Genomic DNA, 17,696 nt, shown 5'->3' with positions numbered 1-17,696 from the left:
TGAATTACGCCTGTGTTCAACATGTCTTTAACTTGCTCAGTGATCACCTTGCGCTCTGACGGCGACACCCGGTACGGCATTTGGCGGATCGAATGGGCAGATCGCGTGTCAATTTTGTGGCGGACGTGCGACAACGGAAAACGTTGTGAGCCGTCGGACTGCGCGAAATCAGAAACGGATAAGTGTTGGGACAAGAGGTTCTTTGTTATCTGTCGTTTTGAGGTGTTCAACGATGCGCTGATCATCGGAAGAAGCTTTTCGTCAGCACGTGAGTTAGTAGCGGGGTTGTCTGTGTGAAGGAGTAAGGACAGCTACACAGTTAGGGAGAGTTGCGCTACATGAGGCCAGTTTGGAGCCCGCTGGAAAAATAACTCGTTCCGGTGAGCAAATAACTCGTTCCACAGCCCGGTACGGCCGTCTTTTACGCAAACCAAACAATGCGGCACTAACGCATTTTTTTACGCACTGCAAATTAGGAGCCGCCACAGTTGCCTCAAAAGGGTTGTTAATAGCACTGGAGCAGGGCGCCTGGACGCGCACTGCAGAATGTGGCGGGACGACGACTTCATCACACACGCACAATACGTCTTCACAATTTGACGTCTGTTCCAAAAGTTCACGAGGAAGAGAACCACTAACACTTAGCTCTCCCTTTCTACAATCAGCTGTAGCGCCGCACATACGCAGGACGTCAATTCCCAAGATTACATCGTGTTTAGATCAGGGCAGTACTGTAAACACCGTCGAAAATACTGTGCCCGAAAAGAAACTTTAACACTGCATACCCCTACCAGATACAATAACTCTTCACTTACTCCATAAAATTAGCAGTTTTGTGCCCAACAAACGTAACTTTGTTCTTGAAAAGGTTCTTAAAATCTAAACTCATTACTGAAACATTGTCTACTGACGCCATCGTAGGCAACAAGCACATTAACCTTATTATTTACCATGCAAACCGACGGAGAAATAATAGGTAGCAGCGCACATTTTCCAGCGACCTCACCTTAATTGGCCGCGCTGGCTAGTTTTCCTGCATGGGTGGCGGAGATCGGCGGCGTGGTGACGGGGAACGGCGCGCACGAAATGCTGGAGGCGGTGTCACACTACTGTCAGACGCTGAAGATTGGCTGCGGAGCCCTTTGTTTTGAAAACAGCCCCTCCGGGAGGTATTTCTGGCTGACAGCTGTCGATGTAGGACTGGAATGCGCGTCGGTTCGGTGCCATCGGGTGATTCCTGAACGATGCGCGCCGATTGCAGTAGCGGGAAATGTGACCCGCGACACCACACCGGTAGCACACGGGAATAGACTGATCAAAAAAGCTGCGCTGCATTGGATTCTTGTAAGGTAGGACGCGACGAATATTCAAATGTAGGTTCCGGGTCGATGTAGCTTTCCCGCGGTAGGCGCGGTGTGCGGTTGGAGGTGGACGGAGAATCTCTGCGCTGATGATAGGAGGACTGCCGGTAAATCTGGTTGGACCTTGGTAGCGGGGTGTCCAGGTCTTCGCGGCAGGCGAAGTCGGTGTCATTGGCTGGTGTATAGCTGGACGTTGGTGGGCACGCACGTGCATGGGTTGGAAAAACATATGCTTCATCCGCAAAGCCAGAGGGCCGGGCAAGCAGCTCACGTCGTGAAATTTCATCCCTAACTATTTCACGAATGGCGCACATGAGACTTTTCGATGGAGATTCTTCGACGCTGGCTACGGTAGTGAAATTTGCCAGCCGTCCAAGCTTTGGTGTATTGCGGCACGTCTTGAGGGCCTCGAATGTCTGGCAGTGTCGAATAACGTCGGTGACCGAACTCAAGTTGTCCTAAGAAATAGCAGACGTCTTCCGCGATGCCCTTGAGCAGGTGGCCTACCTTGTCTTCCTCGGTCATCCGGCTGTTGACGCTCTTGCATAATATCAGTACTGCCTCGATTTATGTGGTGCAAGTCGCAACTGCTGTTTGAGCTTTCTTAGGAAGTTTCGGCTCGGCCTGCCTGTTCTTTGCAGTTATATCGCCAAAGCATTCTTTAATAGCTTCTATAAAACCATCCCAAGTGGTCAGAAAGGGTTCTCGTACACACCAAGGCGGTCTGTGTCAAGAAGAATACCACATCCGCGAGCTTCGCTACCAAATCTCAGCGATTGAAGCTGCTCGCACGTTCATAATGATTGAGCCACTCATCAACATCTCCTCTGCTTGACCGGCAAAAGAACGAGCTCTCGAAATGGTAGCGTGGCGTTTGAGGCGGTGGGTGGTACATCACCAGATGGGGACAAAATGCTTCGCGTTGATCTTCGGGACTGTTCAGTTGTCTGTTCCATTCTCAGAGAAACGAGAGAAAGACAGCGAGGCGACGGCACCGGCGAGGCTACAGTGGTTGAGGATGCGCCGCGAGGATATTCGCACCCAGCAGCGCCTCCACCAAGTTGTTACGACGGGTTTGACGTCGGAGCGCTGCACAGGTCGAGGAGGCAGAGAACTCAGCTGGTCAACTGCTGTGAGTCCGACATGGACACGAGAGTCCGCACGTTATTTTCAACGTCTTTGTCCATGTCTTCTATGTTTTCCTGTTCTTCAGAATTGCTACAATATTTCTACTAAACCCATGTATGACATGTAGTGAAGGCGTTAGGCTGTCAAGAAGTTACCCAAAGGGATGCGTGAGACAGAGGCAGATGAGTTTTGCAGACTAGAAGCTAGTTCACTTCCGCTCCGATCCTGACGGCTACCATTGGCAGAACTCCCTCATAACACACCATATTTTACTAATTTTTGAGTTTTGAAAAAGTTACGTAGGTTATTTTCTTCGTATTCTATATGTCTACTGTGTTCGTGTGATTGATTTAAGCGCGCATTTCTTTACCGCTAGTATGCTATGTAATGCACGGGGTTCGTGGAATCAGTCATGCTGCACAGACAGCTTTTTTTTTTTTTTTTTACGGAAGCTTGCCATAAGTCATATCATAGAAAGAGCTTTTTAGCCAGGAAACCCTCAGTTGTATCTAAAAAATAAAAGTATTGATTGATTGATTGATTGATTGATTGATTGATTGATTGATTGATTGATTGATTGATTGATTGATTGATTGATTGATTGATTGATCGATCGATCGATCGATTATATACAGACGTACTCCTGAGCAAGCCTGTATTGCCTGCATTTGTTGAAAAAACGATATTAGGTTGCATGCCCTTAAGGAGAAACGTTCAAACTCAATGATGTTCACACGACTTTAACCTGCTTCTTTCTCTCCTTTCTTGTTTGTCCTTTTTCTCTTTGTTTACCATCTTTGACTTTTCACGCCGTGGTCCCTTGACGTTATGAGGGCCTTGCCCTCTCGACCAAACAGCGACTTTTGTGGCTTATATGCTCGGAGTGTGGTGGCGTTGCATTAAGATATAATGTTTATCACTGTGAGGGAGTGAGAGAACAACTGTTTCTTGAATCCGTAAGGGATATATAAAACATAAACGCAACGGTTTTGGACGTTCTAGTATTGCAGCCGAAGCGGCTTCTCAAGGCAGAAGCACAAAATAGGTGCAAGCAGCAGGCGCCGGTTCGTCACACTGGCTTTCTTCCATGAAATCGTTGCTGAGCTTGTCGTAGCTTTTTTGTGCCCATATCCGAGCACGCGTCCTCTGCTGGTGACACCCGCGGCTTCCTTGTGTTCTCCCCCTTTTACGGGGTCTACATTTTTTGTTCACTCGAAACGCAGTGTGTTTGAAATAGTATATCTCTACTGCTGCGGTCTCGTGGTCCCTCTGCATTAAGCATTCTGGAACTCGTTGATGGCGTTCGTTGTCGGCTACCTCAGCTGCCGCTGTCCGAAGTGCTACTAAGTGGTTGACGATGACGATGAAGTGGTTGACGATGAATGATCGCGCTACTTGGGACCGAACCCGTACCAAAACCTACTGAGGCTTAAAATGCACAGTAAGCTTGGAAAGATAGCATTGTTTTGATTTGTCAGCAATGACTCTAATGAGTAAAGAAAAAGTAGTTTCCAGCATTACAATATAACATTGTACTGCCTGAAAACAACAAAGATAAAGTATTTGTTAAAAAGCGGTTCAACAAATATGGTTGCCTTATTGATATAGTAACTTCTTTAGCGCCATTTATTGCTATTACAAACCCGATGAGCGGTTGTATAAAAGAAAGCCTTTTGAAGTGAAAGCCTCACTGCGCCATGCATCAGTCAAGGTCAGCCAGGTAAGCCGCTTTACCTTCAACGAGCCATAAGTCCCACTGTGGCTATATAGCTTACAGCATCACGTGTTCCCTCTTGTAGTGGACGGCGTCCTCAACTCCATAGTCTCGGAAAATTAATAGCTGAAATTCTATGTCTGAACATATTAAAACCTAAGCCCAACGAAAGCAAGGCTGACGAAACGACACTTTAGCTTGGCCTAACTAGGTTTGTCAGGTTTAAACCTCAGCGATGTTTACCGTGGGCCAAGGCAAGACAGTGCGATGGTTCGTCGCTGTCCTCGTCTTGCTCCTTGCAAGCGTGTGCGCCCAAAGTGATCCGTCTGTTATCTCTGCACAGTTTTTTTCTGTCATTATGTGGGTTGTTACAAAGCAAGCGCTAGTTTAAAACAGATGCTAGAAACACTGCAAAGGATTTTAGCGCGTTTTATAAGTTTTAACTATTGCCGCACTGCTTCGGTCACAGACACGCTAAAGCAGTGCGATTTAGAACTAGTGCAAATAAAAAGAAGGAGGTGGAAATTAAAATCATGTTTTTCTGATAATTAATGATAAATCAAAAATTATAAAGCATGGTATATCACAGGTTTTTTGAAGCATTTCCCAAGAAAAAAAATCAGTAAGTATTATTACACGTACTGTTGTGTATCGCTACTCCTTCTTTTCCTGATGCAAGCACGAAACGCGATAGAGTTGTGCGCCGAGGCGTCTGAGCGCCGCCTCCGAGTGTGCTAGCTACGCCGTCGCAGTCGGCGCAAACAGATCAGCGCGGCGCATTTTTTCTCGGCGCTATTAGCGCGTCGTTTGAGTTTTTAGTCGACGCTCTTGTATTCGCCCCAAACTTTATATGCTACTGCGATTTCTTCGGTCTTGCACATTCGGCACCAGTGGTGCACGTCAAATCATTTTTCGGCTAGAAGCTTTCTGCTGAGCGTCTCACTCAGCTTCAGAACCATACAACATCCATTTGCTGGCTATGGAACAGCGTATGCTTCTGAAGCTATAGACTAGTAGTTTTACCGTTATCTTTAGCTGTCTACAGAAACGTAATGCCTCTAAAGCTACAGACTGCAAGCCATATAATATCTTTTAGCTGGCTATAGAAAAGAGTAAGCTCCTAAAGCTATATACTGGTAGTCATACAGTTATCTTTTGTTCTCTATTCAACTGTCAATGCCTCTAATGCTACAGACTACAAGAAGTATAGTACAACATTTTGGGCGAATTGGTTACATACGTTCATTATTACAGCCCAAAGACGGCACAGAACAAGAGGAGGACACAGCAGCGCTGTTGTGTCCTCCTCTTGTTCTGTGCCGTCTTTGCGCTGTAATAATGAAAGAAGTATAGGCTGCTTGAGCTGGCTGCAGAAAAGTGTATGCTCCTGAGGCTATAGGCTAGTAGTCATACAGTTACCTTTAACTGGGTATATAAATGTGAATGCCTCTAAAACTTAGACTGCAATCAATATAATCTGTTTCAGCTGGCTATAGGAGGTATTCACTCAGGCCGTACTACCAGATAGCGCGAGCATCGTCATGCCTCGTCCGCTATGTTGGAGGTCACCGGTGGCATCGGCTCGCGCAGTATCACTATTAAATAAGCGTAGCTCGTTGGGCCACTTGGTTCATGGTACGGAGAATAAATCAGCAGAACAGACACGTTCACTACTAGAAGAAGTACACAGGACGAAGCAGCAAACACAACTTCTTTGTTGTAGTGTTTCCAGCTTCGTCCTGTGTACTTCTAGTTGTGAACGCGTTTTTTCCGCTGGTTTATTCTCAGTGCGCAGTATCAGGTATAGGGTAACAAAATGGATTCCAAAGGAAGAAAAGCGTAGCAGGGGAGGCAGAAAGTTAGGTGGGCGGATGAGGTTAAGAAGTTCGCAGGGGTCAAGTGGGTGCAGCTAGCACAGAACCAGGTTAAGTGGAGAAATATGGGAGAGGCCTTCGCCCTGCAGTGGGTATAGTCAGGCTGATGATGATGATGAGCATCAGGTTCGCTGTCAGGCGCCCGCCGTATATTGGAAGTGATCAGCAAACTTTTCTCAAATTGTTAGATACTACCACATCCACTTTTCGTTGTGGCACCCTTTTTTGCGCATGGAGTCAGCAGCGGTATTTTTGTCCTCCGGACCATAACACTGCCTCTTCGGTCTCGCAACAGGTATTCACCCATGCAACACCTCCACAGCAAAAGTGGCCAGCTGCACATTGCGCGAAATACGACTTGAAGCTGATTAAATTGGTTGTTAACTACCACTGAGGTAGAACAGGTCTTGAAGAGGGAGCGCATTATGTGCTCCAATTCCAAAGCTGACGTGGCGGCGAAACGCACATTTCTAGTGGCGATAGTCGGAAAACTGGCGATAGAAGCTTGCATAGACGCCGTTCCAGCAGTAAAACGAAGCAATGTAGTTGCTTAATTTGGGTGAAAGAAGGTCGAAAAATATTTTCACTCGCTCGCAGCATAAATGGCACACACTCCATGCATGTTTTACTATTCATTGTGGGCAACGTAGCTCTGTTTGAAATTCCCATAGCCCATGGAGCATAGGTTTGCAACAACGCGATGTGCAGCGATAACTCTTGATACAGTTGTAACACGTAACTTGAAAGTCGGTAGAGGAGGCAGCTAGCTAAAAGAACAGACACGTCGCAATTTACTCACCTCTAAAAACGACACTCCGTTCATCGACGCCCTCACGCACGTGTGGCTCTTCGCTTCGCTTGCTGCCAAAAAAAATTAAAACACTTTCATGGATTTGTACGTTTTAATTCCTTCACCTCTAACAAAATTTAAGATCGCACTACACAATCTGAGAATCCAACGAGAAGCACTGGTCTTGTAGTACGCCGCACACCATGACGAAGCTACCGCAGACGTACGAGCCAATATTTCGTGAAGTAGAACATATTATCGAGACCGATGCTTTCTTGTTGCACGACGTCCGCGGGTGTAAGTACATATTCTCTCACTCGCTCGGTTTTCGCTGGCGCACGCAGAAATTTCCACAAGATGCGAAAAGCGCACCCCGGATCACGAGTTGAATACTGCGGCTGGTTTCGGAGCCCGCGCACTCCTGAAGCTATACACTAGTAGTCATACAGTTAGCTTTAGCTGTCTATAGAAATGTCAATCACTCTAAAGCTACAGACTGCAAGCCATATAAGTTGTTTTAGCTGGCTATAGAATGTTGTGTATACCAAAAGCTATACACTGGTAGTCGTACACACTTATATGAAGATCTAACTTGGCTATGAGTTGCGTGCTGTATGCAACTAGAAACCATATGACATCAACCGCAATTTTGTACATCAAATGGAATGCGTCACAGTTTTGGTATAATTGGTGGGAGCATTGTCGCCTGCGCTGAAAACCTCTGACCGACGGTGGTTTTAGTAGTGGCCGACTGCTGGTCAATTTTCAGTTACTTAGGCATCAAACTGAAATTAAACGCCCGACGATGTAGAGCATGGCAAACAGGCACACGCACACAAGCACGCACGCACGCACGCATATACACATTCACGCGCGCGCGCGAATTTTATATGGCTGACAATAGAAAATGCCTAAGAGTGCCATATATTGGACCAGAATTAGTGCATATAGATTATACACTTCTATAGCAGGCTATAGCTTTTTGGGCCAAAAATATACAGACGACCATACAAGTAATTTTCCATAGCTAAACGTAGAAACTGCTAAAGGCTACAGCACATAGGCAACTATAAGTCTATAGAAGCGGTTAAAACTTGTATAGCACAGACTATAGCAAAAACTAAAGACTACCATATGAACGGCTATAGCGTTTGGGTCAAATATTTATTGCCGACCATAAAAGGATTTTCTATAGCTGACCATAAAAGTTTATACCTGACCACAGAAATGCTAAAGACTACAGTACATATGGAACCATAAGACTATAGAATAGGCTAAATACGTCTATAGAACAGGCTATAAAAAAGGTAAAGACAGCCATAGGAGCGACTATAGATATTTGAGCGAAATATCTATCTGACCATACAAACGATAGCTTACCATAGGAAACTTTTGCATGGGAGGAGCTGCTTCGTGTCAAGGTAGTGTTTTGTGGCGCGTCAACCTAGTCGCTCACTTGCACCATTTATTTATTTATTTATTTATAATACCCTCAGGGTACAGTTGTACGTTACAGAGGGGAGGGGCGCATACAGGATATATATATATAAAACGGAAGGTTAACAAAAGCGTACAAATCTGAAAAACAAAGCAAATAAAATAAAAAAAAAAAACAAGGTACATGTGCAATTTAGGAAATTTAGGAAAACGGCATAGGTGTTAAAAACAACAATATAAAAATATAATAAGCAACAGTATACAATGATGTTATGCAAATAACCATACAGTAAGTTTTAAAACTAGGCAAAAAAGAAAGATTGCAGCGCGGATTTAAATTTTTGTTCTTCAGTTATACTTGTTAGTGATGCAGAGAGGTTATTCCAATCATTACAGGTGCGGGGAAGAAAGGAGTTAAAATATTGTGTATGACGGGGGTCTCCATTGTGTATGACGGGGGTCTCCACTATTCTCCCGTCGCTATACTAGCGTGCTGTCACGTCACCTCTACACCACTGGAGGTTTGCTTAATGGCAGGTCAGGACAACTATATCTTGCATTGAGGATACAGCGCACACACAACCGGACCTGCGCTTAAATACCTCGGCTCCGAGCCCATCTCTAGATGCTATAGCGCACACCGCCATATGAGCACTCATGGCTCTGCCACGCCTGTCTCTCAACCCATTAATGTCTTGATACCATCAATGGAGACACAAATCTCCGTGGCGACGAGCTAAGTAATCCGTGAGCAACCATTCGGTCAGGATATTAAAATCCGCACAGCACCCATGGAGGCGACGGCAAAGGGTTGCCCGTACATCGCCTCCCTCTGCTCTGTATCTGCATCAGTCTTAATATCCTGATGTCTCACAAACTGGCCTACATATCTACGTTCTTAACTATTGGATATATATATTGTTACGGCGCGCACCGAGGAGCGCTGCGCCAGAAAAAGAAGAGGCGCGGGACGGGCGCGAGACGAGCGCGCGGCGCCAGCGCAGGGGTTAGAGAACAAAAGAAGAGCGCCGGGGCAAGTAGTGTTTGCCTGGTGTCCTCCGTTCTTATGTGTCTATCTCTAGGCGGGCACAGCGCCCCACAACATTTTGGTGTCAGAAGTGGGATCATGCCGCTCACCCGCTCTCAAGGACCCGACGTGCCAGACGACAGGACTCTGCCACCAGGCGATGGCGCCGACGACGCAGCGGCTGGCGCAGCAACACCTAGACGCTCGGAGGGGCTCGGTCCTTCGCAGCAGCTGGATGGCGGTATTGAGCACCTCCTGGATATAGTTACTCAGCGGATGGAGGCATGGGAGGCCCGTCTGACTGCCCAGGCTGTGGAGATGGAAGCTCTCCGGCGCGACGTCCGTCGCCTTGTGCCAGCCGAGCCGAACACAGGTCATGAGTCTTTAGGCGTCACCGCCACCGCTGCCTCCAGCCCTGCCGTCACTGGGCCTGCTGTCGTAGCCGCCAATAACGTGCTCGGCGCGGGTACATCATTGGACGTAGGGGAATTAACCACGTTTGACGGCACTATCTCGTGGGATGCTTACCGCATCCAACTGGAAGGTAGTGCGACGGCGAGAGGCTGGGACGAGCCAATGAAGGCATGAATGATCGTCTCCAAACTCAGAGGCCGCGCAACTGAGCTGCTGCAGAACGTGCCGCCCGACCAGCTGGGCTCTTACACCGCCCTGGTGGCCCTCCTGTCCGACCACTACAGTGCTTCAGGTCAACCCCGTGCGCAGAACCACCGCCTGCGAGCCCGCTGTCAAGAGCCCGGGGAGACAAACCAGGACTTCGCCGCCGCCATTGAACGCCTGGTTCTGCAGTCGCGGCCGGGGGCACCTCAGAACGTCGTGGCCCTGGTCGGCACCGAGGCGTTTGTCGACGCCATGCGACTCCCTGAGGTGCAGCGCTTGGTCCGTTTTGGGCGTCCTGAGTCCGTCCGCGCCTCCATGGCACTCGCCATCGAGGCGGAATTGACTTTGTTAGCCACGCGGGGGTTGCCACCACAGCCGCGCGCACCGTCTCGGTGCAGACTCCTCGATTGGCAGTCCTTACAGTGGCCTCTAACCGACGCGAGTGTAACGACACCCGCACGAGCTGATTCCGCTGCGGCCTGAGGGGGCACTACGCGAGGGACTGTGCTAGCCTTCCGACGTCGGAAAACGATTTGGCGGAACTCAGGGGCACCGTTCCGCCGAAGGAGTTCCCACACTCCTTCGTTCTCCTTGTCCCTTCCTTCCGTCGGCTTCGATAACAACTGAAGCTCTCTACGTACTCGTCGACGTCGCTCTGCTTTACCGGCACGTAGAGGCCTTTGTCGACACCGGAGCGGCTGTCAATGTGCTGGACAAATCGTTTATTGTTAACGAGCCCCACCGGCTTCTTCCAGCCGCCAAAACCCGGTTCTTAGCTTTTAACGGCGCCCCGGTGGAGCAAGTCGGACGTGTCATTGTCAATCTGACAGCGCTCGGAAAGACCCTCTCCACCGAGTTTGTTGTAGCAGACAGCCCTATTTGGCCAGTGGTCCTCGGGTGCGGGTGGTGCCAGCAAGCCGGAGTCGTCCTTAATATTACCACAACAGAACCTTGGGCGAGCCAAGCTCTGCGTGGGCCGTGTTCGCTTAGCCGGGTTTCCAGTCTCGGTGTCGCCCCGTGGCAGTCCCTGGTGTCGGCGACCAAGCGTGCCTCAAAATCTGTGCGTTACCTCGCAACGAAGTGGCCACGTCGAGTCAAGCCGATCGACGTCACTACCGTGACTGTGGCGTCCGCCGTGACTCTGCCACCGGGTGCGTAAATGTGGGTGTATGCCAAGCTTGACAGTCCGATCACAGCGGACGTGCTTTTTGAACCCAACCGGTGTTCAGCTCCAGCCCGTGAGATGACCTCCCCTCGAAGCCTTCTGCCTGTGCTCAAAGGAGAGGCCCACGTATTTATGCTTAACATCAGCCGCGCACCTCTCGTGCTGACTCCTGGCATTGAATTAGGTACAGCCTCAATCCTGAACTCCGGATCACCGGTTGCGTCTCTGCAACATGAAGCGCGGCCTCAGCACCCTCCAGCACCGGCGGTCCTACCATGGGAAACATTTAACTTTGGGCCCACCCTCACCGACGCGCAGCTTGCCTCTCTCAAGGTCTTGCTGCTCGAACATCGCAGTTGCTTTTCTCTAAGCGCCGGTGAACTCGGGTGCACTTCCTTGGCCCAACACCGGATCAACACCGTAAACCGCGGGCCCATTCATCACCAACCTCGCCGCGTAGCGCCAGCCGAACGCAGAGTCATCCAGCAGCACGAATGCGACATGCTTGACCAGGGAATCATTGCCCCGTCTTGTAGCCCTTGGTCCTCCCCTGTAGTCCTTGTGCGCAAGAAGGACGGAACACTCCGCTTCTGCGTTGATTATCGCAAGTTAAATGCTATTACTCACCTGGACGTGTACCCTCTTCCCCGCCTCGACGATGCACTTGATCGCTTGAAGGGGGCCCATTATTTTTCCACCCTAGATCTGCTCTAGGGCTACTGGCAGGTGCCTGTTCACCCCGATGATGCGAAAAAACGGCTTTAGTGACTCCCGACGGCCTTTACCAGTTCAACCGTATGCCCTTCGGTCTCTCGAATGCTCCAGCTACCTTTCCAAGACTCAATGACCGCGTCTTAGGCAATATGATGTGGACTATGGCGTTGGTCTACCTGGACGACGTAATTATCTACCCGGCTACGTTTGAAGAACACCAAACGCGACTCAAACTCGTCCTCGAAGCCCTTAACTCTGCTGGGCTTCGCTTACAACCAAAGAATTGTTTCTTCGGTTTTCCAGAGGTGACGTACTTGGGTCACGTTGTAAGCCGGCATGGCATCCGTCCTGACCCTGAAAAACTAAAAGCGCTTACGGCTTACGAAGCTCCCACCACCGGCAAGGAGCAAAAACGTTCCTTGGATTTGCTTCGTATTTCCGTCGTTTCATTCCGGACTATGCCAAGCGAAGCGCTCCGTTGACCGCCCTGCTGAAGAAGAACGCAGCATGGAGTTGGACGCCGGTCCAACAGCTCGCGTTCCTTGACGTCAAACACGCCCTCCTCAAGCCTCCCACATTGGCCCACTACGACGAATCGGCCCCCATCGTCCTCCAGACGGATGCCAGCCAAGGAGTGCTCGGCGCTGTCCTTCTGCAGGAAGGCGAGTCTGGTGACCACAAAGTTCTAACTTATCTCAGCCGCCAGCTTTCCGACGTAAAGCGCCGCCGCCACTCTTCGGAACTCGAGTGCCTCGCCGTTGTCTGGGCCGTCCCTACCGTATGGCCGTCATTTTACCATAGTCACGGACAATAGCGCTCGCACTTGGCTGCAGTCTGCCAAGCACTTAAATACCAAGATTGCACGCTGGTCACTGCAACTTCAAGAGTGCGATTTCATCATAGTGCATCGGCACGGTTCTCCCCATCAAGATGGCGATTTTCTTTCTCGCCACTCTTGTCCTGTGATGGCTTTGGCGGATTTCAGGACTGCACAAACGCAAAATCCCGATATTGCGGCCATAGTCCAATCCCTTGGCACCGCCGCCGGCGCAGGTCTCGGTAAACTCCGCCGGGTCTATCGAATTAAAGATAATCTCTTGTGTCATGTGAGCAGTTCCGTGGTCGACCACCCGTGTGGTTGCCAGTGGTGCCAGCAACACTGCGGTCGCAAGTCTTGCGCGGCCTACATGACGCTCCCACAGCTGGTCACCTTGGTTGCGGCAAGACCTACGCACGAGTGTCGGAGCGCTTTTGGTGGCCTAATATGTCCACAGACGTCATGGAACACGTTGCGTCCTGCCAGACGTGCCAATACCGGAAATCGCCCACACGAATAACCAAGCCACCCACGCAGGCTTTTTCGCCGCCGAGTTCACCTTTCGAACTGGTTGGACTGGACCATTTGGGCCCATTCCCGAAGACGCCCGCCGGAAACAGGTATATTCTGGTTGCAATCAACTACTTTGCCAAGTGGGTCGAAGCACTGCCCGTTCCAGACACCTCTTCTGTTCATGCCGTTTTGTTTGTGGAACAGCATCTCGTTCTTCGGCATGATGTGCCCCGACGCCTCATCACGGACCGTGGGAGCTGCTTTATGTGCCATGAATTTGAGCGAGCCCTCCGCTCCTTCGGCATTGCGCATTCCACTACATCCGTCGATCATCCTCAGTGCAATGGCCTCGTGGAGCGTGCTAACCGCACCCTCACGGATATACTCGCCTCCTACGTGGCCTCGTCCCACAGGAACTGGGATCGTTTTGTTTCTGCGGCAGCTTTCGCACTCAACACTGCGAGGCAAGAATCAACGTATGTCACGCCGTTCTCAGTCGTCTATGGCAGAACACCCTCCATCCTTCTCGACGCGCAGTTGGGCCTTCCCCATCAGACTGCGTCACCAACTGACTCCGCCCAACGACTTCGTTACGCCCGCCTCGACAATCAGCGCAACCCTCTCACGGCTCATGCCCGTGTGCAAGTGGCCAATGTGGCAGCACCACCACTTCCCTCCTTCCGGTCCGGTGACTTGGTCCTCGTTCGCCGCACAGTCCGCGCGACTGGCCCTGCCACGAAGCTCATGCCACGATACCGCCACCCTTACCGTGTCGTTGAACGGCTCGGCCCCGTGACATACCGCCTCGAAGACCTCCCCGAGCATCGACCATGCGGTGTGCACCACATTTTCCCGGAGCATGTGTCAAACATGAAGCGATATGTCAACGGCGCCAGCATTGACTCCGACTTAGATACCGGGTCATCACCACTACTGTCGTCGCCTGCTGCCTCATTGCCTTCCCCACGAAATGTCGCCCCCTAAGTGGAGCGCCTGCAGCAGCTCACCGACACTTTCATCCCCCCCCCCGGCGGAAAGATGTTACGGCGCGCGCCGAGGGGCGCTGCGCCAGAAAAAGAAGAGGCGCGGGACGAGCGCGAGACGAGCGCGCGGCGCCAACGCGACGGTTAGAGAACAAAAGAGCGCCGGGGCAAGTGGTGTTTGCCTGGTGTCCTCCGTTCTTCTGTGTCTATCTCTAGGCGGGCACAGCGTCCCACAACAATATATATATATATATATATATATATATATATATATATATATATATATATATATATATATATATATATACATATATGCATATGTATATATATTTATTTATTTTATTTATTTGTTTTTTATTTACATATATATATATATATATATGAAGGAAAGAAGCCAACAGTCGGAGGAGGAGGAAGATGAGGAAAGGCAGGGAGGTTAAAGTAAAAGCAACCGGTTTGCTACCCTGCACTGGGGGAATGGGATGAGTAGATATAAAAGTTGTGAGAGAGGGATATTTGAAGTTAGTACAGTCACATAACAGTCACGCTACATCACATCACTTACAGTCATGTCATAGCAAACTCATAGTCTTTCGATTAGGCCTGTGCTTCTCACAAAGCGGAGCAGTGCCTGGGAGGCCTTCACCGCAGACAATCGCCGTGGCCAGGGACATAAAATTTTAGTTTCACTCAATGGGCGTCCATCTAGATGCTCCGGCGAACGGCACAGACACTGTCTTTCCTCACCAACAGTCGGCGAGGCCAAGGAAAGCTTGGGGATTGTACTTTATGTTTTTCTGAATCTTTACTTCGGTAATCACATAAATTAGTAATGTAATATGTTTAGGAGGAAAGATAAATAAACACAATATATATATAAGCAGATCAATTAAGGGGAAATGAGGGTGCTCGTTATAATACATGAAGGAAAGAGGGTTCTAGCACAGCTTTCGCCCTCGCTCTTGATCACGTTCTACGTGACGTTGGCGGTAACAAAGGACGTTCTACGTCCGCCGCTATGGTTGAGGGTGGCGCTGGTGAACACTCTCAAGGTTCGTATACAGACAACATAAATACCAAAGCAAGTAGCAGGGGGGACAACGGCCGATGTAGCTCAGTTGGAAGAGCACCGGACGCGATATTCGGAGGTCGTGGGTTCGGTACCCACCATCGGCACGTTGTTTTTTCTGCTACTTTGTGTTTAATTATCTTTCCCCTAAACAAGATTACATTACTAATTTCTGTGATTATCCATGTAAACATTTAAAAAAAAGGGACATAAAGTAACATCCCCAACACTTTCCTTGACCTCGCCGACTGTTGGCTTCTTTCCTTCATATATATATATATATATATATATCTACTGGCCCAGCTTAAGAGAGCCGGTACACGTGAAAGTCTACGGTCATAATTTTAGATAGGTCCTGTGTGGGCGAAGCCGCTTCACTTCAACGTCTTCCGCTCCGAGCGCCCACTGACATTCTTCCCTCCTTAAGCGTGACGCACGCAAGTACACGGTCACACAAGCGGACAACAGCAAACGAAAAAATAAGTTTGCAGATGTCGTTATGTTACCGCGCAAAATACTGCTTCATTCGCAAGACATGTGCCCCGCCAGGGTGGTGCAGTGGTAAGACGCCGGACTACTGTGCCAGAGCTCCCGGGTTCGAACCCGACCACGGCGAACCGACCTATAGCCCTCTACCACCGCTCGGCCTCTGCTACTGTGCATAGAGGCGCTGGTTACTTCGCGTAGAGACGAATCGACCACCGTGGCCACTGCAATTTCGTTGTACTCTCCTCTCGAATACGCATCTGCATGCACGCTCGTGTCTTGAGGAGCGTATGTTTTTTTACTGAAATCGACCTTTGCTTCTCTTCTACCTTGGTGGAGGTTAAGGAACATATTTCGCGGGATTAGAGCTACTTTGAGGGACTTGCGAAGTTTGTCGGGTATCGTTTCCATCCTCGCTATTTCTCGCTTGTACTCGCGGTATCCGAGTCTCTGTAAGAGCGCTCTTTCAGTCGTTGTCTGCAGCAACCTGAGTTTTTGCTACTCAAGCTGCTCCTCGCGTAGATCTTCGAAGGTGTTTTGCAATCCAAGCTCCACGAGTGTTTCTGTCGACGTGTTGCGCGGTAATCGGAGCGCTGTCTTATACGCTTTACGTAGCAGGGCATCCGCTTGTAATTCGCTCTTGTTTAGGCACTGGTAGGGTAGACTGTACATAATTCGGCTCACTACCAGGCTTCTAACGAATTTTAGTTTGTCCTCTTCGCTCATGCCATGTCGCCTGTTGGTGATGCGGGTCATCATGCGTGTCACTTGTAGCGTTGTTGCTTTGAGCATGGTAAAAGTGGGACTACTGCAATGGTTGGATTGAACCCACATACTCAATATAGAAAGTACTTATTGAACCAATATTCTTTTGTCTTTTTCGGGATGGGCATTCCTTCCAGGTAGATGTTGAGTTTCAGGCCCTCACTGGTTGGGCGGTGTGGTTTTGTTTGCCTTTCCACACTCGAAGCAGTTCCGATTTCTAGGCCGAGATGCCATGCGAGTCTTCTTTCTCAGAGATATTTCTGTACATAGCAGGCCGCTTCCTGTATTTTCCCTTCCTTCTCCCCGAGAGAACAGGTGTTCGTCCAGACTGTTATGTCATCTGCATACATGGCGTGCCTAAGGCCTTGGATCTTCTCTAGTTTTCGTGCTAGACCTATCATAGCTATAATGAAGAGGGTAGGTGAGATGACTGACCCTTGGGGCGTTCCTTTATTTGGTGCGTGAATTTTGGTCGATCGAAGGCCTCCCAAGGTGATGGTGGGAGTTCTATCTGACAGGAAGGCTTTGACGTACTCGTGGATTCTGCGTACGCAGTCCAGGTCGTTTAGGCCTGGAAGGGTCGCTTTGTGACTGACGTTATCAAAGGCTCATTTGATGTCGAGGGCCATTATGAAATTTTCACCCGTTCGAGGTACGTTGTGGAGCACATCTTCTTGTATTTGGAGGAGCACATCCTGCGTCGAGAGTTTTGCTCTGAAGCCGAACATGGTATGGGGTACACGGTCATTACCTTTCATGTAATTTTGCAGTCTGAGCATCACCACCCGCTCGTAAAACTTCCCAAGGCACGACGTGAGCTAGATGGGCCTGAGATTTTCAATTTGGAGCGTTTTGCCAGGTTTAAGAATCGTAATTACTTCGGCGTGTTCTCAGTCTTCAGGAACTGTCTCCGCCTCCCAGTGTTTGTTTAGAAAGGCTACGAGCTCTGGTATGAGGTTGTCACTCAGGTTGCAGATCAGGGCGTTGTCGATTCTGTCCGCACCTGCTGCCGTGTTTCTGGTCGTATTCCTTATGGCCAACCACAACAGATAAACATTCGGTGCCTGGCTATCCCCCGCCGCAAGCAGCGTTTACCTACTGTCCCAGCCCCGTAGGACCAGGAAAAGCCACCCTTCACCACCTCCCTCCATTAAAAATCCCTAGGTGGTCGAAATTACTCCGAAATTACTCCCTTACAGTTCCTCTTTCCCCGCTTTCATTCAAACCTTCCTCCC

Source organism: Amblyomma maculatum, chromosome 10 (assembly GCF_055883805.1).
Source record: "Amblyomma maculatum isolate TAMU_Amacu chromosome 10, ASM5588380v1, whole genome shotgun sequence".
Classification (NCBI taxonomy): domain Eukaryota; kingdom Metazoa; phylum Arthropoda; class Arachnida; order Ixodida; family Ixodidae; genus Amblyomma; species Amblyomma maculatum.
Note: the sequence above shows the minus strand (reverse complement) of the source record.